The sequence below is a fragment of the Macaca nemestrina genome, chromosome 4, assembly GCF_043159975.1.
Source record: "Macaca nemestrina isolate mMacNem1 chromosome 4, mMacNem.hap1, whole genome shotgun sequence".
Lineage (NCBI taxonomy): Eukaryota > Metazoa > Chordata > Mammalia > Primates > Cercopithecidae > Macaca > Macaca nemestrina.
The window spans coordinates 13,630,109-13,655,046 of NC_092128.1; the positions used below are offsets into that span (position 1 = coordinate 13,630,109).

Here is a 24,938-nt window from a genome sequence, read left to right on the forward strand (position 1 = left end):
GAGGCAGCCTTTAGAAGCTGGGAAAGAGAGGTCTTTGGTCAACAGCTGGTGAGGAATGGGAACCTCAGTCTTCCATTGCAAGGTCTAAATAAATTCTGCCAGCATTCAAAATCCCAAGAGCAATATGCTAACTCCAGACTCCTTCCCCATCCACAAAGGACCCTTAAGCAGTGGCCCACTCACTCACCCAGAAATGATCCTGAAGGCAGCAGTGCAAAGACTGACACTCCAAAGACTCATAACCTAAAGAGAATGATGAACATAAAGGTAACTGCATAGGCTGGGCATGGTGGCTCATGCCTGCAATCACAGCACTTTGGGAGGCCAAGACAGGTAGATCACTTTAGGTCAGGAGTTCAAGACCAGCCTGGCCAAAATGGCGAAACTGCATCTCTCCCAAAAAATACAAAAATTAGCTGGGTATGGTGGTGTGTGCCTGTAATCCCAGCTATTCGGGAGGCTGAGGTGGAACAGTCACGTGAACCTGGGAGACGAAGGTTGCAGTGAGCTGAGATTGCGCCACTGCACTCCAGCCTGGGCGACACAATGAAACTCCAACTCAAAAACAAAAACAAAAACAAAGAAACCAAAAAGTAACTGCATAAAGCCAACTCTGATAAAGAGTTAAGTTAAGCTTTAAGTAGACTCTTTGGTCTAAAAAGAAACTCATTAACCCAGGAAACAGAGAATTTCAGGTATAAATTTTCTTTTCGTCCCATAGAGAGGAGTTTCAACAACTGGAGACTATAAAATCAAAACTTTGTTCAGCACAGCTGAGAACAAAGACTGAATTTTTTACCTTGATATATTAGTATAGTAAATACCAATTCATATATATAATTTACAAAAATTAAAACAAAATTAAAATTATGTTATTATAATGTACTGATTGGTAATTATATTAAAAAGTTCTTACCTATATAAGCAATTTATATAAATCAGTAAATAAAAATGTTTCCAATATTTTATCATGCATATTGGTTAACATGTGACTAGGGGCAAAAACCAATAAATTGCACTTTAATGAAAAGTTCAAAACCTTGAAAACTGTTCTTGCCTTTATTTCTCTACCTCTAAATTGAGAAAAATATTACATGCCTGTAGAGGTGTGTAATGTGATAATGGAATAGGTTGTGTTTTATGAAGAGATTGTAAAACCCATGGAAAGTTGCCCACAGACAAAAGGAAATTAGGCCAAGAATAAAAAGCATATAGCTAGTGGAAAATAAGAATTTTAATAAAATTGAAAATGCAACCCATCTCCCTTTTATACTTCTCCAGGCTACCAGTGTTCTCTCGAGCTGTGTTTCATTGTTATAACATTGATAAATGTGAAGAAAGCAGATAGAAGTTTTGAGAGTTGGCAAAATAGTTTTGGATGCTGAGCCATCTGAAAACTAATATGAAAAAGTTCATTTCTAATATTTTAATTTGGTTGCTATATTAATTGCATAATAAATTATATAATTTAAAATGAGGACTATTATACATGGGAGTATTAAGATGAAAGAATTATTAATTTTTATGTGTAGTAAATGACTTAGAGATTTCTAATCCAGCCTTTCAAATCACAGCCAAAGAAACAGAAGATTAGAAAGAGTAACAGTAATTCACATGTTTAAATAAAGTTGACAATCTGAAATTTGAGCCTATTCCTCCTGATGCTATCTTTGTGTGTGCTCCTCTCGGCCACGTAAAATAACTAGTAACAGAGTTCATATATCTTAAAAGAAAAAGAAAATATTACAGTAACATTTACCTCTTTAAATTATTAATATTACCAAGATTACCACCAAAATCAGGTAGGGTAGTAAAAAAATGCCAACACTTTCCAGACAGCCTTTCTCTGTTCCTATCTCTAACAAAGGAAGGCATGAAGGAGTATACTTAGGAGTCTAGTTAGTCAAGGGACATTCCAGTTGTATCTAAATGAATTCAAATTAATGGCAAACAGCTTAACCTTTCTCGAGGCTTGATTCACACAGAAATTTCCTTCTGCAGTGCTCAGTCTTCCTTGGTGTTCTCATGATGGAAAAGTGGTACTGACGGCTCAGACCTCCCAAGATATGCACAAAACTGGGCAGGAGTGGATGAGATCCTCAGAGCAAATGGTTCTCCCAGAACAGAAGCTCCGTTTTCACTACACCTACCTGCATTCAGACACACTCACATAGGACACACCCCTTGTGAGGAAATACTTTATTTTTAACTTAACTTTAGCTAGGTTTACAACAAGAGTCCTAATTTGTTGGTTAATTTCTCTGCCTAAAACTGTTTATTCATTCCCAATATTTGAAAATGGAATGGAGGAAGAGAATGAGGTCAAGAACAATCACTCCCTTGTAAACTCCTGACTTAATTTAGTGGACCTTAATTGTACTTTGGCAACATTAACAAACGCTGACTCCTATGATAGGATGAATAATTGGAAACACAAATTGAATGCATAACACGGTTTCTTCCTTCATTTACCCAGTAATCTACCCTGATACTAGGGACAGAACTGGCAGAAGCATGTTCTATTGTGTTAAGCATTAAGTTAAACTGCAAAGACTGCAAGCCAAAAGGAATAATACACTCTGCTAGCAAAACAGTGAAGACGGTGAGGGCTAATTTCAAGGTTTTGCCCAGGGAATAAAGGGATATTAAAATGTAAGTAAAAACCACATTTTATCATAAACATTTTGGCCTTACAAATTGTGGAGTAACTAAAGGCAATGACTCACTTAGGTACACAAATCCACTGAAGAGTAAAATGCATTAGTGGCTGGGACATAATAAAATACATTAGTTTAAAATATAACAATAATGTATTTAGTTTAGGTTGCCATATTTGAATCTACTCTGTTCCATACAGTGCTAGGGAGTTCTATCTGCATACATGGCCTAAATTAACACATGGGCTTTGAAATGGTTAAGGGAGTATTCCATGGATAGTGGCATTGTGAATGTATAATTGAAAGTTTTATCACCCAAGAAATGAGATCAAGAACCCAATATAATAAATGAAACTTTTCTCAAAATGACTGAAGCCCAGACAGATGATGATGATGATGATAGATAGATAGATAGATAGATAGATAGATAGATAGATAGATAGATAAAATTGTGTGTGTGAATTCAGAGTCTGATATGGGGGCTTAAAGTCTACAAGAAAAGCTTTGGAAAGGGAAAATGGATATAAGTAGAGGACAGCAAGGGCAACCTGAAACCACAACATAAGCTGGAACCCATAAGGATGAACCAAAACCTGTGTCTCAGTCTTGACGCCTGTGATCTGGAGGGTAGGGGACATCTGAAAGCTAATATGGCAGAGTTAGATCATTTATAATATTTGCTTTAGTTTCCACATTAACTGCATAGTAAATTATGTAATTATAAATGAGTCATATTTTACATGAAAGTATTAAGATAAAATCGTTATTAATTTTTAGATATAGAAACTAACTTTGAAATCTCTAATCCAGCCTTTCAATTCAAAGCCAGGAAAACAGAAGCTTCTTTGCAGAGGAAGCCAGTGTCCATTATGACGTAACTGAATGCACCTCTGGTTCAAGTGGCAAAAATGCTGCAAAAAGATCCAGGGTAAGTGGCGCATTTGTAGAGCAGACAACTGCCCCATTACGTGAGGTGGCAGGTGAAACCCAACAGGTGTATGTTACAGAAAGGCTGATACTTTAATTCCTTCCTCCAAATCCCACTTAGGAATCTATCTTAACACTTACTCTAACTGGAAACACACAGGAAAAGCAACATGAAATAATTTCAATGACAGCAGCAACAAATGTGCAAGGGCTATATGAAAGAAATACAAAATTGTATTGAAGGACATTAAAGGAACATGAATAAATGATGAAATATAAAAAGTTAGTGAATGGGAATACTCAACAGCATGATTAAAAATTTTACCTGTTAATGAATTAAAGGAATCCTCAGTAGTACTTTTCATGTATTTAGAAAAATGAATTCAAAGGATCCTGTGTAATAACAAGAATCCAAATGTAGCCAAGACAATTCTGGAAATGAAGAACAAAGGAAAAGCTACACTTCTAGATACAAAATTTTCCCTAAAGTATTTGTGATTAAGACTAGGCCTGAAATGATAATAATGTTTCTAAAGCTGCAAAATCTTGGTGTTATTATACATTAATATCACTGGTAAGATACTAAAACACAGAGAGAGGTAAATACATAGGTGGCAGCTTCTCAGAAATGACGGTAAACACAAAATTATTTCTTTTAGTCTATTTTATATCTTATACTTAAAATAACCTCAAGTATCCTTTAATTAAGATATATCTTATATTAAAAGTTACCATATATTCTCAAAATAACTTGGTGGCAAATTAGTTAGATTACTACTCATCAATTTCACTTAAACTTTCAGTACTGAATTGAACTTTAAAAATCCTCTTCACTTTAAATATAACAGGACAATTCTAGTAATGCAAACACCAATATCACTCCAACTTATACTGAATGATATTTAAGATTGCACTCTGATATAATCAGAGGTTGTTTAGCTTTTTCTGTTGGGATGTCATCGAATGCATCTTTTTCGTGGGAAGCAGGCTGGCAAAAATACCATCATTAAAATATTCACTATTTTTGAAAACCCTGTTACTCAAGTGTTCTTATGCTTTTGGGGATGGTAGTCATAATGGTGAGATTCATTCCATGCTGTTACATATAACCAATGTTAATTCTTTATTACAGCGGTGTAGTATACCATTGTAAAAATATGCCATACTTTGTTTAATCTTTCACCTATTTATGGACATTTGAGTCACTCTCAGTTTGGCAAGTGCAAATATCACGTAAGATAAGTAATATTTTATGTCTCATGTCAATTTAAGTCGTATACTGTTCATTCTTCAGCCGTTAGTTTAGAAGTGGATTATTAATCCTTTCTAATATTCTCATCATGGAAGTGGCAAGAATAGTTTTTGCAGTTTTACAGACATAAAATTAACTGTCTATACATAGAATGTTTTTTTAAAATCAGTTTTTACACACACACACACACACACACACACACACACACACTAAAACCATCACAACAAAGTAGCAAAAATATTTATTACCCCCAAAATTTACATGTATACCTTCAAAATCACTCATCCTCCCTCTTTACTCCTCACCACCATCCCCAGGAAACCTCAAATCTGTTTTCTGTCTCTATAGATTACTTTAAATTATCTAGAATTTTATATACATGAAATCAGAGTATATCTTCCTTTTTGTCTGGCTTCTTTCAGAAAAATTATTTTGAGATTTATTGATGTTGTTGCAAATAAAGTACATTATTTCTTGTGGCTGAGTAGTATACCATTACAAGAATATAACAATGTATTTAATCCTTCATCTATTGATGAGCATTTGGGTTGTTTTCAGATTGAGGCTAGTACAAATAAAATTTTTTATGAACATTTGTGTACATATCTTTATGTGGAAACATACTTTCATTTCTCCCATGTAAGTACCTAGGAGTGGAATGGCCAAGTCATGTTATTAGTAGGTGTGTAAATGTTTTCTAAGATGGTTGTGCCTTTCTACATTCTCAGTAACAGGATGTAAAAGGACAAGTGTTTCCACATCCTTGCCCAGATTTTTTGGGTCAGGTTTCTAATTTTACCCATTCTAGTGAGTGTGTAATTATATCTCATTGTTGTTTTAATTCACATTTCCCTGCTGGCTACTGATATTGCTCATCTTTTAATGTGCTTATTTTGAATTCATGTATCTTTTATGGTTAAATGTCTATTCATATTTTTCCCATTTTCTTATTGAGTTATTTGCTAACATATTGTAGGTTTCATCTTTAAATGTTTGACAGAAGTCACCAGTAAAGCTGCTTTTTACCTGGAATTTTCTTTGTTTACAGATTCAATTTGTTTAGTAGGAAAAGCACTATACAGTTATCTATTTTATGTATTTTTTGAGGAAGCTTTGGCAGTTTGTATCTTTCAAGACATTTTTATACTTCTTCTATTTGTGATGTATTAGTATAAAGCTATCCATAATATTCCTTATTAGCCTATTAAACTCTGTAGGCTCTGTACTAATTTCTCTTCTTCATTCCTGATACTGGAAATTAGTTTCATGTCTTCCTTCCTCCCCAAATCAACTTGGCTGGAGGTTTCTTTTCAAAGAACTGCATTTAGTCTTTAAGTATCTGTATTGTTTTTCTGATTTCTTATATCTGTTCTTGTCTTTCTTCTGCTTATTTGGGGTTTTAGTTTGCCTTTCTTTTTCTAATTTTTTTAAAGTGGAGTTGAGATCATTAATTTCAGTCCTTCTTTTCTGACTTATGTATTTAATGCTACAAATTGCACTATAAGCACTGCCTTAGCTGTAAATGATAATTTTTGATAGCCTCTGTTCTCATTTTCACTAAGTTCAAAATGATTTTAAGTTTTTCTTTTTGATTTCTTCTTTGGCCCATGACTTGCTTACAATTGTGTCACTTAGTTTTCACATATTTGCAGTTTTTCAGCCAGCTTTTTATTATTTATTTTGAATTTCATTCCATTAAGATCTGAACACATATTTTGTTTAAATTGAGCCCTTCTAGAATTTATTAAGATTTATTTTGTGGTCCAAAACTTGACTACCCTGATAAATGTTTCATCTGAAATTGAATATGTGATATGCCATTGTTTGGGAAAGTACTTTATAAATGTCAGTTAAGTAAGATAAAGTGATAATGTTTGAGCTTTCTCTATTTTTGCTTCATGCATTTTGAAAATCTATTGTTAGTTAAACATTCACGATGTATAATAGCCATTCTTGCATCACTATAAAGAAACACCTGAAGCTGCATAATTTATAAAGAAAACAGATTTGACTGGTTCATAGTTCTGCAGGCTGTACAGGAAGCATGGTGTCAACATCCATGTACAGGCTGTACAAGAAGCTTGGTGTGGCTTTGATGCCATAGGAAGCTTACAATTATGATAGAAGGCAAAAGGGGAACCAGTGTCTCATATGGTGAGAGCAGTAGCAATAAGAGACTGGTGAGGAGGTGCCACACACTTTTTTTTTTTTTTTTTGAGACAGAGTCTCACTCTGTCACCCAGGCTGGAGGGCAGTGGTGCGATCTCGGCTCACTGCAAGCTCTGCCTCCCGGGTTCATGCCATTCTCCTGCCTCAGCCTCCTGAGTGGCTGGGACTACAGGTGCCCACCACCACACTCAGCTAATTTTTTGTATTTTTAGTAGAGATGGTGTTTCACTGTGTTAGCCAGGATGGGCTCAACCTTCTGACCTCGTGATCCGTCCTCCTCAGCCTCCCAAAGTGCTGAGATTACAGGCGTGAGCCACCACGTCCGGCCAGGTGCCACACACTTTTAAACAATCAGAACTTGCGAGAACTCACTCACTGTTGGGAGGGCAGCACCAAATGAATGATGCTAAACCGTTCATGAGAAATCTGACCCCATGATCCAACCACTTCCCACCAGGTCCCATCTTCCACACTGAGGATCACAATTCAACATGATTTTGAGGGGACAACATCCAAACGTGATCAGGATGCTTATGCTTTTTTGAAAAATTAACTCCTTTATCATTATGAAGTCATTCTCCTTATTGCTAGTAATATTCTGCCATGAAAAATCCACTTTTCCTTGTATTAATATAGCTACATTTTAATCAGTGTTAAAATGATAATCTCCTTCCATCCTTATATGATTAATGTATTTGTGTTTTTATATTTAAACTGGGTTTCTTTTAGTCAGCATATTCATAGATCTTGCTTTTTAATCTAACTAGTGTGGTTATTCTGCCTTTTAATTGGGGGAGGAAGCATTTACGTTTAATTTGCTTATATATGGTTACATTTAAATTTATCCTCTGGGTATATGTTTTATCATTTTTCCATATGTTCTGTATTTATGTACTCTTCTGGTTTGAGTATTACTGGGGAGTCCATTTAATCTCCTTAATTGGCTTGTTAGTGAAAACAATTTAGTTTCTCTTTTTAGTGGTTATGTTAATATTTTAGTACACATTTAAACTAGCAGTCTGTGTTCAAGTAATATGACACCACTCTATCTGAAAAGGAATGTTATTTAAGTGTATGCTTCCATATGCCCCTCTCTGCCTTGGTGCTATTGAAACCATCCCTACATACTTTATAAAATTAATCAGGGAAGAAGCAAGAGGGAAAATAAAAACAAATCAAACTTGCGACACATTCAGCATTAATCATTGGGTTAGCTTACTCTCTCACCCTCTTCCTCATAGTTGCTTGCCTGTTGTCCTGTAAGCACGCAGACCCTGTTACAAGATTATAATTCCTCTTACCTGCCCCATAAACCATAAATAACAACTTGAATAGTATAAAATGTTAAATTTCCCCTTTGAGATATTCTTTCAGGTCCTACCTACCCCAAAAATTACTGACACCCGCTGGTCGGAAGGATCCCAAGAAGCTGACTCACCAAGGAATGCAGTTTCCCCTGCATTCCCGATGATGTCATCCCTCTCACCATTTCCAGTCAACAGCCCCAATTTTCCAGCCCCTCCTCATCCACAATCCCCTTAAAAACTCCAGGTCAGAACTCCTCGAGGAAATGGATTTGAATGTTTCCTCCCATCTTCTTGTTTACCCTGTGATCATGAACCTTTTTGTCTCCTGTAAACCCTGCTTTCTCAATGTGATTGGTCTGTTACCACACAGCAAGCATATGGATCTGTTGGTCTCATTGTGCCATTATTATCATACTTATTGATACACACATTATAAACCCCACAATCCATTGTTATTATTCTTATTTTAAACAGTTACTTATATCATCTTGAATTTAAAAAAATTCTTTTTTATAAATATTGTATTGGTCAGGCTTTTCTGGTAACAAAATCAATAGAATACAGAATCAATAGAATCTCTCTCTTTCTCTCTCCTATATATATGAGAATCAATATAATCAATATAATCTCTCATATATACATATATGAGAGAGAGAGATGAGAAAGATTATGTATATGAGACAGAGATTATATTGATTCTGTATTTTATTGATTTTTTTCCAGAAAACCCTGACCGATATAATATGTATAAAAATAAAATTTTTATTTTAAGATGATATAAAGATAGTTAACTGTTTAAAATAAGAATAATACAATGGATTACAGGGTTTATAATATGTGTATCAATAAGTATGACAATAATAGTGTAATACAACCAACAGATCCATATGCCATATATATATGGATATATATATGGATATGCCATATATATATCTCTCATATATATATATATATGAGAGAGAGAGATTCTCCAATAGAATATATATGATTTATTATGGAGAATTGACTTATGCAATTATGGAGACTGAGAAGCTCCATGGTCTGCCATCAGCAAGCTAGAGAACCAGGAAAGTTAGTGGCATAGTTCAGTCTGAATCCAAAAGCCTGAGAACCAGGGGAGGCAATGATGTCTCAGTCTGAGGGCAGGAGAAGACCAACTTCCCAGCTCAAACAGGCAGCTAGGAGTGATGAATTCCCTGTTCCCCCGCCTTTTGTTCTATTCAGACCCTTCATGGATTGGATAATGCCCTTCCACAGTGGGGAGGGTGGTCTACCTTATGGAGTCCACCAATTTAAATACTAATCTCATCTGGAAATACTCTCACAGAAATAATGTTTATCTATATATCCCATGAACCAGTTAAGTAGATACATACAATGAACTATCAAACACATATCTACCATTTCTGACACCTTTAATTTCTTTATGTGGATCCATATTTCTATCTAATATAATTTTCCCTATGCTGGAGAACTTTTTTCCACATTTCTTCTAGAGTAGGTTTAATGATAGTTAATCCTTTCAGCTTTTGTATGAGTAAAAATGTCCTTACTTCAGGTTTATTTTTGAATGATGTTTTAGTGCCTTTTCTTTGTTTTACTCTCTTTTGTTTTTGTGTTTCAGTTTAGATATTTGCTATTCCTGACATACGGTTCATACTCTTTTTTTGTCTGTAGTATCTAATATGCTGTTACTCCCATGAAATATATTTTTACCTCTGACATTGTAGTTTTTATTTCTAGAAGCTTGATTTCAATCAATATATCCTTTATATTTCTACTAAACTGGCATAATCTGTCTTTTCCTTTCTTACATAAATGCCATAATAACTGTTCTGATATGCATGTCTGTCAGTTCTATGATTTGTATTCTTTATGTGTCTATTTCTACTGAGTGATTTTCCTCCTCATTATGGCTTATATTTTCCCACTTTTTTGCATGCTGGCAACTTTGGATCAGATGTCAAACATTGTAAATTGTACGTTTTTGGAAGCTGTATGTTTTTAATCTTACTATAAATATTCTTGATTTTCATTCTGGGGTGTTTTGAAGTTATCTGGAAGCAGTTTTATCCTTTCAAGGCTTATTCTCATGTTCTTTTGGACGGGAACACGCTTGACTTATTCAATAGCTAATTTTGCTCTGCTACTGAGAGGCAATATACTTCTGTGTACTCTACCCAATATCTCCTAATTACAAAATTACAATTTATTTATTAGACAGACAGAGAACTATTCCCACACTTTGTGATCTCTGTAAATTGTTTCCTCTAACTCCTTTGAGTGAACCTTCCAGCCCCTCAGGCAGCTGCCTCACATGCATTTATCAGTACTTAACTGAAGACTTCAAAGAAAGTCTCTGCAAATGCCTCTCTCTCCCTCTCTCTACCCTACCTCCCCCTTTCTCTCCTTCTCTCTTTCATCTAGTATTCTGGTCTCTCCTTGTTCTCTCACTTCCTGTGTTTCTCCTCTCGCAGAGATCACTGTTCTTCCCTATGTGCTGTTCAATGCCTGAAAATAATTGTTGCATATATTTTGTCTGCTTTTTTTAGTCATTTCAGGCGTAAGTCTGGTTCATGTTACTTCATCTTCCCAAGAGTATTTTAAAACTTTCATTGTTATATTATTGTAAGGAACATTGGATTTAGGATCATAATATCTAAATTCAAGATCTAATTCTATTCCAACCATTAATGTTCTCTTCCTGGCTTGCTTTTTCACTAATTACAGTTGACCTTTGAACAACATGGGGATCAATCCCCAGTGCAGTTGAAAATCTATGTATAACTTTTGGCTGCCCTAAGCCTAAGCTAGAGAAAAGAAGATGAAATATTAAGAAAACTACAAGCAAGAAAAATATATTTACTAGGTATATTAGTTTGTTTTCAGATGCTGATAAAGACATACCTAACACTGGGAAGAAAAATGTGTTTAATAGACTAACAGTTCCACATGGCTGGGGAGGCCTCACAATCATGGCAGAAGGCAAAAGACACTTCTTAGATGGATGCAGCAAGAGAGAACGAGAGAGAAGCGAAAGCAGAAACCCTCTATAAAACCATCAGATCTCATGAGACTTACTCTCTACCATGAGAACAGTATGGGGGAAACCACCCCCATGATTCAATTATCTCCCAACAGGTCCCTCCCACAACACATGGGAATTATGGAAGCTACAAGATGAGATTTGGGTGGGGACACAGAGCCAAATAATTTCATTATTTATTAAGAGGAAATGGACTATCATAAAATTTTTCATCCTGCTGTTTTCATGTTGAGTAGAATGAGGAAAAGGAGGAAGAGGAGGGGTTGATCTTGCTGTTTCAGGGGTGACAGAGGTAGAATAAATCCATTCATAAGAGACACAGTTAAAACACATGTTGTTCAAGGGTCAGCTGTATAGTAACTTTGACAAACATTTTAATAAAACACTCTAAAACTATATTACCCATTTTACAATGTTATACATGTTCTACTTACTAGGTATTTTGTGGGGGAAAATGATCAACAAATTCTGTGGAATTGTTTCATAATTTTACAGCTGAATTATTTCTTCCAAAGTTACTGCCCTTTCCATGATTGTCCACTTTAATAAATATAAACTTTAGGAATAGATTATTTACAATAAAACATTCTAAATGCTAGCATGATTTTCCATATATTTTGTTGTATTTTTCCCTCTTTATTTTGATTTTAAACTAAATATTATCAATTCTGTTACTTTCTAAGGACTTATATAACTTTTCATTTAGAAAATGAGATGGTCTCCAATTGTATTTAGATTCCAGTCATAAAGAGCTAGGAAAATCATTGTTTATTGGATCAAAGTGACTAGTTGGAAATGCTATGCCATCTCTATTTCCACTGGAGTCATCACAAAAGTTTTCTGGTTACTAAGACTTCATAGAATCTAGTGACTTTTTCTCGGGTAAGGGAAAATTTACAAATAGATCAATCTTAGACTAAGAAATCTCCTTAAACGTATTTGTAAGGTTTCTAAAGAAACTTTTGGAAAGCAAATTAAGTAAATTTTCTCTTTTTTTCTTTTCTTTTCTTTCTTTTTCTTTTTTCTTTTTTTTTTTTTTTTGAGATAGAGCCTTGCCCTGGAATACAGTGGCACGATCTTGGCTCACTGCAACCTCCACCTCCCGGGTTCAAGCGATTCTCTTGCCTCAGTCTCCCAAGTAGCTGGGACTACAGGCGTGCACCACCACACATTGCTAATTTTATGCATGTTTAGTAGAGATGGGGTTTCACTATGTTGGCCAGTGAACTATCTTGAACTCCTGACCTCATGATCCGCCGGCCTCCGCTTCCCAAAGTGCTGGGATTACAGGCATGAGCCACCGTGCCTGGCTGGAAAGTAAAGTTTCAAAAATTATCCTACCAAAAAATTGTGGCTCAGGATACATGAAATACAAAAAAAGAAGAAAAACATTGGATGATCTTGCAGTGGCATATATACCTGTACACATGGATATTTACATTCACATACTCACGTGTAACACTAAAAATCATTTTCCATATCATAAAGGCTACTTCTTGGAAATATTGTGAATAGTAAGAAGAATAATGAGATATCACTCTTGAGAAGCAAAAACCAAATAACAAAACAGGATTGCAATGGTATTAAAGGGTGAGGGAAAATAGTAATACAATGAAATGAAACAGAGCAAAATAAAGTAGAGACCTTGCATAAACCAATGATAATTATGTGCTAATAAAAAAAAAAAGGAGTAAGATCAGCTAAACTCTATAATACCTGAACATAAATACTTACACTTCAAATTAGTTTAACCATTGTGGAAGACAGTGTGGTGATTCCTCAAGGATTTAGAACAAGAAATACCATTTGACCCAGCAATCCCATTACTGGGTATATACCCAAAGGATTAGAAATCATTCCATTATAAAGACAAATGCACACGTATGTTTATTGCAGCAATATTTCCAATAGCAAAGACTTGGAACCAACCCAGACGCCCACCAATGATACTCTGGATAAAGAGAATGTGGCACATATACACCATGGAATACTATGCAGCCATAAAAAAGAATGAGTTCATGTCCTCTGCAGGCACATGGATGAAACTGGAAACCATCATTCTCAGCTGACTAACACAGGAACAGAAAACCAAACACCACATATCCTCATTGATAAGTGGGAGTTGAACAATGGGAACACATGGACACAGGGAGGGGAACATCACACATTGTGGCCTGTCAGGAGGTGGGGGGTTAGGGGAGAGATAGCATTAGGAGAAATACCTAATGTAAATGATGGGTTGATGGGTCCAGCAAACCACCATGGCACGTGTATACCTATGTAACAAACCTGCACATTCTGCACATGTATCCCAGAACTTAAAGTATAATTGAAAAATAATAATAAATACTTACACTTCATACTTTTTATTTCTTGGATGTGTTAAAATAAAAATCACTGTTGTTTAAAATATATTCACTTCATTCCAATTATTTCCTATTTTCATACATTCTACTAAGACTCCATTTATTTTCTGGAAGAAAATAGCAGTCTCTAAGAAAAAGGGTTAAAAGATGCAAGAAAGATTATCATAAAGATATATTGAATTTGTCTTAAATAGAATCATCTTGATAAAATACATAATTCTATACAAAGTTATTTACCGTTGTCGAATCCAGTCATCTTCAAAGTAAATTGCTGCAATTCAGAGAGTGCACAAGATGACTCCTTCTAAAATGAGAAAAATGTATTAGCATTTTTAGTGATATTTATTTTTTCATTCTTATTTGTAAATGCACATATTTTAAAAGTTCATGAAACATGAATAGAGTTCAGTAATTTAGCCTCAAATATTATACCTAAGCTATAACCGTTCAAATAAAAAAACAGAACATTGGTCAGTGCTGTGAAGCCCTCCTCATACCTCAAAACTATTTTTATATTTTGTGTTTATTATAAATGGGATGGCATTTTTCACTATATCTTCTGACACTTATTTGTGACAATGAACCTCAAACTCCTGTGCTCAAGTGATCCTCCCACCCCAGCCTCCTGAGTAACCAGGACTACAGGCACACGTCAACATGCCTGGCTATTTCTTTTCATTGTTTTGTGGAGACATGACCTCACTATGCTGCCCAGGCTAGTCCTGAATTCCTGACCTCAAGAGATCCTCCCAACTCAGCCTCCTGATGTGCTGCAATTACAGGCATGAGCCACTGCACCCAGTTGATTTTTACATTTTATCCTGAAATTTTGCTAAGTTATTTATTATTCTAGTTACTTCTTTATACTACTTATCATAGGATTTCTACATAGACAATCATGTCACCTACACATAAAGATGGTTTTACTTCTTTTCCAATCTGTTTACCTTTTATTAGTCTTACTTGTTGTCCTAGTCTGGGCTGCTGTGGCAAAGTACCATTCACTGGGTGACTTGTAAACAACCAAAATTTACTTCTCACAGTTCTGGTGGCTGGGTGTCTGATATCAGGGCTCCATCATGGTCTGTCCCTGGCGAGGGTCCTCTTCCGGGTTGCAGACTGCCAACTTCTTGGATTTCATGTGCCAGAAAGAGAGCTAGTGAGCTCTGGGGTCTCCTTAATAAGGTCAATAATCCCATTGATGAGGGCTTCACACTCATGGCCCAATCACCTGCCAAATGTCCCACCTCCTAATATCATCACATTGGGATTAGGGTTTGGACACATGAATTTGGGCATGGGGGAACATTCCGGGCATTGCACTAGCCCCACCTGCATTGGCTGGAATGTCCAGTACAATAATGAACAGAGGTGGTGAAAGCGGGTATGTTTACCTTCTTCCTGATCTTTTGGGGGACGCATTCGGTCTTTCATTAGGTATGATGTTAGCTATGGTTTTTTTCATAGATGTTCTTATCAGTTTGCAGAAGTTTCCTTCTATTCCTAATCTGCTCAGAATTTTCATTAGAAACTAATTTTGAATTTTGTCAAATGTTTTTCTGTATCTGTTAATAAGGTCATATTAATTTCCTTCTTTAGTATGTTCATATTGTGAATGGCACTGATGGATTTTCAAGTGTTAAACCTGACTTAAGTTATTTATAGGGCAAAGTTTACACATTGTTGGATTTCAGTTGCTAAAATGTTGTTGGGGCTTTTGGCATCCATGTTCATAAGAGACATTGGTCTGAGGTTTTCTTTTCTTGTGAAATCATTTGTCTGGTTTTGGTGTCAGATAATACTAGTGTCATAAAATGAGTTGGGAAGCATTTACTCCTCTATACTTGCTTCGACTTGCTATTATCATTCCATAAATGTTTGTTTGAATTCACCAGCATTCCATGAAGGGGAAGCAGAATGAATCAGACTTCTTGAGGCTTGTGCTCTGAAGATCATGTAATGCCACTTCCCCCATATTATCTTCTTATAATATTTTAAATGTCTCTTTGCTTTTTAGTAGAATTTATTTATTAGAGCAGTTTTAGCTACACAAGAAAATTGAGTGGAAAGTACATACCCCCTTACCCGCACTCACAGCTTTCCCCACATTCAAGATCTTACATCAGAGTGGCACATTTCTAATAATCGATGCATCTACGCTGACACATCATTACCCAAATATTACATTAGGGTTCAATCCTGGCGTTGTATATACATTGGGTTTTCACAAAGGCATGTGCCAGGTATCCACTATGAGAGTATCGTACAGAATAGTATCACTGTCCTACAAATCCCCTATGGCCGTGCTATTCCTCTCTCCCTCCAACCCAACCCCTAACAACCCCTGATCTTTTCACTGAGTCCATAGTTTTGACTTTTCCATAGTGTTATGTATTTGGAATCCTACAATATGTATAACCTCTTTAGATTGGTTTTTTCACTTAATAATAGGCTTTTAAGTTTCTTCCATCTCTTTTTATGGAGATGGAGATTCTTTTTAGTGCTGAATAATATTCCATTATCTAGATGTACCACAGTTTATTTATCCATGCATCTACTGAAGGCTATCTTGGTTGTTTTCCAGTTTGGGCAATTATGACTCAAGCTGCTTTAAACATCCATGTTCAGGTTTTTTTGTAAAAATGAGTTTCAATTGATTTAGGCAAATATCAAAGCATATGATTTGTGAATGATATGGTAAGGGTATGTTTAGTTTTGTAAGGTACTGCTAGACTGTCTTGCAAAGTGGAGCTACCATTTTGCAAATCCACCATCAGTGAATAGAGTTCCTGTTCTTTCATACCCTTGTCAGCATTTGGTATTGTCAATGTTTTGGATTTTGGCCATCCTACTAAATGTGAAATGGTATCTCATTGTTATTTTAACTTGGAATTCCCTGATGACATATGATTCTGAGCACCTTTTCATATGCTAATTTGCTTAGGTGAGTAATTAAAGTCACTGAAGTGGAGAAAGTCTGGAAACTACAAAAATATGGCAATACGACCCTTTGGTTTTACCTAATTTTATAATCACAGATCCTCATACTTTAATACCTGGTTGTATATGATGCAAATTTTTATTTTTTTAAGGTCAATCTGGTGTGCACTGAACTGAAAAATATAAACCTTGGTTTCTAACCAAATTGATTAGCTTTAGAAATTTACTCTTTATTTTAGAACTGTATATACACATTCAGAAATTAGACTGGACATAATGAGTGAGATTCTATAATTAGGTAGATATTAATTTGGGGGGTATAAGAAACGGCATTCCTAATGAAGAAACTTTCATTTTTGAGACAAAAAATTTTCACAAATTTTGGTGAATACAAAAGATTATCATATGTTAGAGCCATCAAAATTATAATGGAGATTATCTGAATATCTTTCCTCAATATTACTTGTAATTCCTTCAGTGATTCTAGTAGACTAAGAAGAGAGCTCATTTTCTGTGGATACCATTTTGAGAATTGAGCAACAGTCTCAAAGTGAATTATTTTGTAGTATTCCAGTTGACCAAACATAGAAACACTGCATGTCTTTTACAAAGAACAGAAGAGAAAACCATTTTAGATAATATCTCTTTGTGTCATATATTTCTTAAAATATATGACACATATATTTGAAATATATATGAAATATATGACAATGCAAGAAGAAAGTTTAATATTCTGCTTTTGATATGAAGAGATACATTTCCTTATTTTAACTTCACTTTACTTCACTTTTTAACTTCACTTTACTCTGCAATGCAGCAAATAAAATGATTGCTACTATAGTGAGATGAGGTATCTAGGGACCGAGTTAAATAAAATTTGTTCCAAAACACAGCTTGTAGTTGTCTTAATTTATTTCCATAGGAATTGACATCACCCGAAGGTGCTGATAGCCAAAGGCAGAGGTCATCACTGCTTAGTTCATTTTCCTAATGGCACTTCCTCCTCCCACTTACCCTGGCAGGTAGATAGTCTGATTTATTTTTGTTTGTTTGCAGTTAACCTACTTATTCAGAGTAAGGTAATTCCAAAAGGGGTCATGTTGGTTATTTAAATTAAATTAACGGAAATAACTCAAACCATTTAAATTATTTTGACATTATTTCTTAATCATTTAAAAATACTTTAATATTTAAAACGTTTATGAACATAAGCACCCCAGACTGTATGCCTTCACAAACTCATGATTTCCTAGTAGGTAGGCTACATAGACTCATATAAATTCATGAGCCTTGGATTCAACAAATAATAAAATGTAAAATTCTATGCAAAGCCTTGAGGTGAGTTTCAGATTGCTATAGTCTAATGACAGGCAAAACAGAGGTCAAGATAATTTTATCTAGAGGAATTAATTACTTGAAAATACAAACTCTCAAATGTCTTCTAGAGACTAGACAGGGATTAGTTTTTGTTACAATGTTTGATTTACATGCTGAACACTTGATTTTGCTTCATGATAGTAAAAAATCTAGTTAAAATAGTAAACAATATTAAAAATAAATTCTAGTCTGTATTTCCTATATGCCTACACTAACTGACTAGGGGAAATTAATTAAGTAGAAAGATGAATTTGATGGATGGGAACAAAATGCAGTTTTTCAAGTATAAACACATCTACTGCTTCCCTCTCCCCCCAACACCTTGTGCACTCACATACACACATACACACACTTTGGTTTTCACTCAGATCAGGGAGAGTGAGTCTCTAACAAGAATATCCTTAGGTCTTCATTGTGAAGTATTTAAAAAGTGCTTGGAAGGAGATTTCTGATGCATAGTGCGTTTCCTCCCACAAGCATAGTGGACCAGCAAGGGATTGTCTGCTGTTACAAAGAACCGCCAATCACTCTCTAAGGAACCTAAGGAAACTTTCCCCCAATAAAATCTGCATCTTGGATCTTAAAATAAGACTCTGTCCCTAAATGGTACCGTCTGAAAGATAGGTGTGTCAGTTGCCACAGAGGAATGGGAGTATAATGTGAGGGCTTGGTTGACACTGATAGTTAATGTGTGTGTGTGTGTCTGTGTGTAGACAGTAAATTCAGTCATACATTTACCAAAGCAAAAGTGCTGCATTCTGGAGAAAGAGCAGCATTTTTCACAGTAGTGTGTAAACTATAAATTTGTCAATTTGCTGTTACATCCCCACAGTGCCTGTTTTTATGGATTCCTGCATTAAGATTTTTATCATGTTTCTATATAGTAGTCAAATGCTCAATACTTCCCTTGGCTTTCTGCACACTCCCTCAGAGATAGTAGGTAGACAAAACCTTGATCCCAAACAAGATAGAAAGTTGAAAGTGAGATTTCTGCAAAAACTACAACACTTAACAAAAACATTCAAATCCCAGTAAAGGTGAGTACTAGAAACATTTCAATATATAGGACCAGAAATACCTTAAGGAAGTTTCAAAGAATCTTTTATCATCCAAACTACTGAATGGAGGAAAAATGTATCTCTTGAGATCACTGCTCAAGGAAGAGGCTTGAGGTTTGAATTTTTACTACATGTGTGATACAGGAACACCTATGCTGAGAAATTATGGCCAAAAGGTTTTCTAGAAGGCCAGTGATATTTCTGGGATACACAATCAGTCTAAAGGGACTCTTCCTAAAACAGGCTACAGATTATGTCGCACAAAGAAAAATCCCTTCTGAAAATTAGTTATAAGTGAAAAATAGTAAAACTGATGAGAAAATAAGAAACTGTAAGTAAAACTAAGCGGGCACAAAAATAGTAAAAGTATACTTGAAATTTAAAATCCAAAGACTATAAAAATACCTTTGACCAAAATTATTGAAAATAGAAAGTAAGTTTTAAAGTGACATATGAAAAGAAGAGCGTGTCGTTAAAACAGAATGGATATATAATGAAAAAGAAAAAATATATAATTCTTATAAACAAAATATAGAGCCATTACAATGTTTTTAAATACCCAGTGAATGAGTTAAGCTGCATATTAAACATTTGAAAAGAGACTATGCAACAACATAAGGAAATTATACATAATGCATTGGGGGAAAAGAGTTCCAAAAAGAGAAAGAATATAAAAATTAAAGAGGAAGAAAAAATAATTGAAGAAAATTTCCCACAAATGCAGGGTATGCACATCTATATAGAAAGGGTAAACAGCTCCAATAAGATTATCATAAATGAAAAAGTTTGATATCACCCTGACTGAGTGAACTATATAAATCAGTATAGTTATTTTGGAGGTCAATCTGTAAATTCTAGGAAGATTGGCAATGTGAGGGTTAAACAAGTTAATTAATGCCAGTTACTACAACTGTCTTCAAATCCCATAACAAGTCTTACACAAATGTTCCTCATGGGACTACACTCCTGGTAGCTCTCCTACATTGTGTGACAAAGGACACTGGGCATCTGTATCCTGTGGCTCCCCCAACACAGAGTGCTTCTAGTCTAGCTGCACAGATGGAGGATACAGTATGGAAGGTCACACAGGAGGTTCCAGGAGTGAGGCCAGGAGGTGGCATATAAAAGCTCTGCATACATGCAACTAGTCAGAACCATGCCACGGGCTTCTAATGGGAGACAGTACAGCAACGGAAAACAAGATTAGTTTTCATCGACATAGCTTCTTGGTGCATTGTCTTCCATGGTCTCTGGCTGTGCCTACTGTCCATTATTCAAGAAGTGTGGGTGGATGCCCTTTTGTGGTCTTAACAACTAGAAAACTTACCTCCTCTTAATGGAAATTTGGTAGCTCAAAAGCAGTTTAACTCTTGAAGCTGCAAATGCAATGATTTTAGTCCATGCTTTACAGGGTCTTCGAAAATATAGCTTCCTCAAAAACTCTATAACCTTCTGATCTCTTTGTTTATAGTTATTCCGAGTGCCAGTATCTAGTAATGTTTATTCTTTTTTTTCCTCTCTTTCTCCCGCTTTACATTTTGTCTATCTGGAAAAACAATTGGCCAGGAAGTCAAGCTGTTAATTTTATCTTTAGTCTAAATAATTTTATTAAACTGATAAAATTAGGGCATTATTAGTTAAAAATAGATCTAAGTTTCACCTCCTCTCATTAAGAATATGGAGATGGTAGGCTTTTCCAACCTTGCAAAACTCCATAGTCATAGGGTAACTCTTAAGTTACTTTCTGTAAATCAGTCACTTCATTGCTATGATCATCTCTCACTTGCAATAAAATCAATAGAAGCCAGTCCACGTGAACATAAGTGTATTTTTTCCATCTATCTCCCCTATACACACAAGCTAAGTCAGAACATGAGCTGCTGTCCAAGTTTCTGAAGGCAACGACTGTACTAAAAGTTTTGCCAAAACAGATCCCCATCTCCCCAGCCTTTGTTAACAGTATCCTTGTTACCTAGGCTTTCGTTAGGGCTGTTTCTGATTCTAAAGTACCAATTATGTACTAGTTAGCATAAATAATGCTAGCTGCTATACAATCCAAAAATCTCAGTGACTCAAATGCCAAAAAAATGTGGATATCTTGGATCAGGCAACTCTCCTGGGAGGTCTACTCTTTTTTTTTTTTTTTTTTTTTTTTTTTTGAGACGGAGTCTCGCTCTGTCACCCAGGCTGGAGTGCAGTGCCACGATCTCGGCTCACTGCAAGCTCCACCTCCCGGGTTCACGCCATTCTCCTGCCTCAGCCTCCCGAGTAGCTGGGACTACAAGCACCCGCCACCACGCTCGGCTGATTTTTTTGTATTTTTCAGGAGAGACGGGGTTTCACCGTGTTAGCCAGGATGGCCTCGATCTCCTGAGGGAGGTCTACTCTTAAGTGGCTGTTGAGTGGCACATGATTCTTCAATTTGGTGGCCTTGGTCTTTCGCTTTCCACTGTGGGGATGAGGAAGTAAAAGGACAGAGGCTCCAGAGGCATTTTACAAGTCACTCACATTTCTCTGTCAGAACTTAGTCACGTGATTTCAATCTAACCATGAGAAAGGCTGAAAATGTCTTTGTGTATGTCTAGAAAGACAGAATTTATCTTCTGGCCCCCCTATTTTTCTCACAGGTATCTAACCTAGAGAGTTTTTACCCGTGCATAAAGTGAAACATGAATGAGGATTTTTTTGCAGTATTGTTTGTAGGGATAAAACTTGGAAACTATATTTTCATTAATAAAAGAATTGATTAATAACCTATTTTATCCAGAAAATAAAATATATATTAATTGAAATTAATGCAACTGATATACACATATCAACTTGCTTAAGTGTTAAAGTACAACAGAAAAAATTTTGCAAAAGGACATTTAAGTATATTTGAAAGCACATTAAATTTATATTATGAGTTGTTAATAATTACATACCTATCTATTAAAAGAAATTTAAAACTTGTTCTACAGGTTAAATAGTGTCCCCACAAAATCATGTTCATCCAGAACCTCGGAATGTGACCTTACTTAAAAACAGGGCCATTGCAAGTGTACTTAGTCAGAATGAGGTCATACTGAATTAAGGTGATTCCTAATCAAGTGTCCTTCCTTACAAGAAGATCATGGGAAGACACAGAGATACAGACACGTGAGGGTGATGGTCATGCTATGTCAGAGGCAGAGATTGAGGTGATCTCAATCTCAAGTCCTTGGCATCTACAAACCAAGGTAATACCAAGGGACGCTGTTAACCCCCAGGAGATTAGACAGAGGTATAGGACGATATTTGCTCAGAGCCTCCAAAAGAAACCAGCGCTGTTGGTTTTGTATTTCCGCCCTCCTAAACTGTGGAAGAACACATCTTTGTTGTTTGAATCACCCAGTTTTTGGTAATTTGCGCTGGCAGCCCTAGGAAACTGATACAAATACCTAAGAGCATATATACTTCAGCACGGGGACACTTCTGTGCAACGAGGTGGTGAAAAGTAAAGAGAACATCTTTTAAGCTGGATCAGAAATATCAATTTCCGAGAAAAACATCAGTCAAGGACAAATACGGTCATGTGTAAATATCTGTTAGATATAGGTGTTGAGTATGTCAGCATGTTACTTTTTTTACTTTTTCCTATTTATTTAATATTTAAATATTTTTTAAAAAATTAAAAATCATCGAGCGGTACAAGACATCATAAACATATGGTACAGTATCAAAAAATTAACAATAATAAAATATCTCCATAAACAGATTTATCAACTTATCTTTTAAAAGCCTACAATTATTATCTCTGTTTTTCATTTTACTTTAAGTTTTGGGCTACATGTGCGGAACATGCAGATTTGTTACATAGGTATACATGTGCCAGGGTGGTTTGCTGCACCTATCAACCAGTCATCTAGGTTTTAAGCCCCACATGCTTTAGGTATTTGTACTAATGCTCTCCCTCTCCTTGGCCCCAACCCCCCGACAGGCCCCAGTGTGTGATGTTCCCTCCCTGTATCCATGTGTTCAAACTGTTAAACTCCACTTATGAGCGAGAACATTCGGTGTTTGGTTTTCTGTTCCTGTGTTAGTTTGCTGAGAATGATGGCTTCCAGCTTCATCCATGTCCCTGCAAAGGACATGAACCCATTCTTCTTTATGGCTGCATAGTATTCCATGGTATATATAAGCCACTTTTTCTTTATCCAGCTTATCCAGCCTGATGGGCATTTAGGTTGGTTCCAAGCCTTTGCTATTGTAAATATTGCTGCAATAAACATACATGTGCATGTGTCTTTATAATGGAATGATTTCTAATCCTTTGTGTATACACCCAGTAATGGGATTGCTGGGTCAAATGGTATGGCTTGTTCTAGATCCTTGAGGAATCACCACACTGTCTTCCACAGTGGTTGAACTAATTTACACTACCACCAACAGTGCAATAGTGTTCTTATTTCTCCACATCCTCTCCAGCATCTATTGTTTCCTGACTTTTTAATAATCACCATTCTTTGATTTACAGTTCTCTAATGACCAGTGATGATGAGCTTTTTTTCATATGTTTGTTGGCCGCATAAATGTCTTCTTTTGAGAAGTGTCTGCTCATATCCTTTGCGCACTTTTTGACGGGGCTGTTTTTTTCTTGTAAATTTGTTTAAGTTCCTTGTAGATTCTGGATATTAGACCTTTGTAAGATGGGTACATTGCAGAAATTTTCTCCCATTCTGCAGACTACCTGTTCATGCTGATGCTCGTTTATTTTGTTGTGCAAAAGTTCTTTAGTTTGATTAGATCCCATTTGTCAATTCTGGCTTTTGTTGCCATTCCTTTTGTTGTTTAAGTCATGAAGTCTTTGCCCATGCCTATGTCCTGAATGGTATTGCTTAGCTTTTCTTCTAGGGTTTTTATGGTTTTGGGTCTTATGTTTTAAGTCTTTAATCCATTTTGAGTTAATTTTTGTATAAGGTGTAAGGAAGGGGTCCGGTTTCATTTTCCTGCATATGGCTAGCCAGTTTTCCCATCACCATGTATTAGATAGCCTTCATGGAGAACATCTGCTAGGGCAGTGCAGAAGAGAAATGTGGGGTTGGAGTCCCCACACACAGTTCCTACTGGGGCACTGCCTAATAGAGCTGTGAGAGGAGGGCCACCATCCTCCAAGCCCCAGAACTGTAGGTCCACTGACAGCTTTCACTGTGCACCTGGAAAAGCCACAGACACTCAATGCCAGCCCATGAAAGCAGCCAGGAAGGGGTATGTAAACTGCAAAGCCACAGGGGTGGAGCTGCCCAAAGCCGTGGGAGCCCACCTCTCACATCGGTGTGACCTGAATGTGAGACATGAATTCAAAGGAGATTATTTCTGAGTTAAGATTTAATGACTGTCCTATTGAATTTTGGACTTGCAAGGGTCCTGTAGCGCCTTAGTTTTGGCCAATTTCTGCCATTTGAAATGGGTATACTTACCCAATGCCTGTCCCCCATTGTATATAAAAAGTAACTAACTTGCTTTTGATTTTACAGGCTCATAGGTGGAAGGGACTTGCCTTTTATCAGATAAGACTTTGAACCTGGACTTTTGAGTTGATGTTGAAATGCATTAAGACTTTGGGGGACTGTTGGGAAGACATGATTGTGTATTGAAATGTGAGGACATGAGAGTTGGTGAGGGGCATGGGCAGAATTATATGGTTTGGTTGTGTCTCCACCCAAATCTCATCCTGAACTGTAATTCCCATAATCGCCATGTGTTAGGGGAGGGACCCAGTGAGAGGTAATTGAATCATGGGGATGGTTACTTCCATGCTGTTTTCATGACAGTGAGTGAGTTCTCACAAAATCTGATGGTTTTATAAAGGGATTTCCCC

The 24,938-nt window shown here is 36.0% G+C and overlaps 2 long non-coding RNA genes across 2 annotated transcripts in view; one reads left to right on the plus strand and one right to left on the minus strand.

Moving 5' to 3' along the window:
* LOC105474838 (uncharacterized) overlaps nucleotides 1-24,938 on the plus strand; it is a 30,246-nt gene that overhangs the window by 2,222 nt on the left and 3,086 nt on the right. Inside the window, exon 2 of the long non-coding RNA XR_982973.2 lies at nucleotides 3,483-3,585. This is a non-coding gene — a long non-coding RNA (uncharacterized lncRNA). The remainder of the gene's footprint in view (nucleotides 1-3,482; nucleotides 3,586-24,938) is intronic.
* On the minus strand, nucleotides 13,717-15,213 carry LOC105474837 (uncharacterized). The gene is made up of 3 exons (XR_982972.3): nucleotides 14,672-15,213; nucleotides 13,962-14,028; nucleotides 13,717-13,851 (listed from the first exon to the last, which is right to left on the minus strand). It is a non-coding gene; the product is annotated as an uncharacterized lncRNA (long non-coding RNA).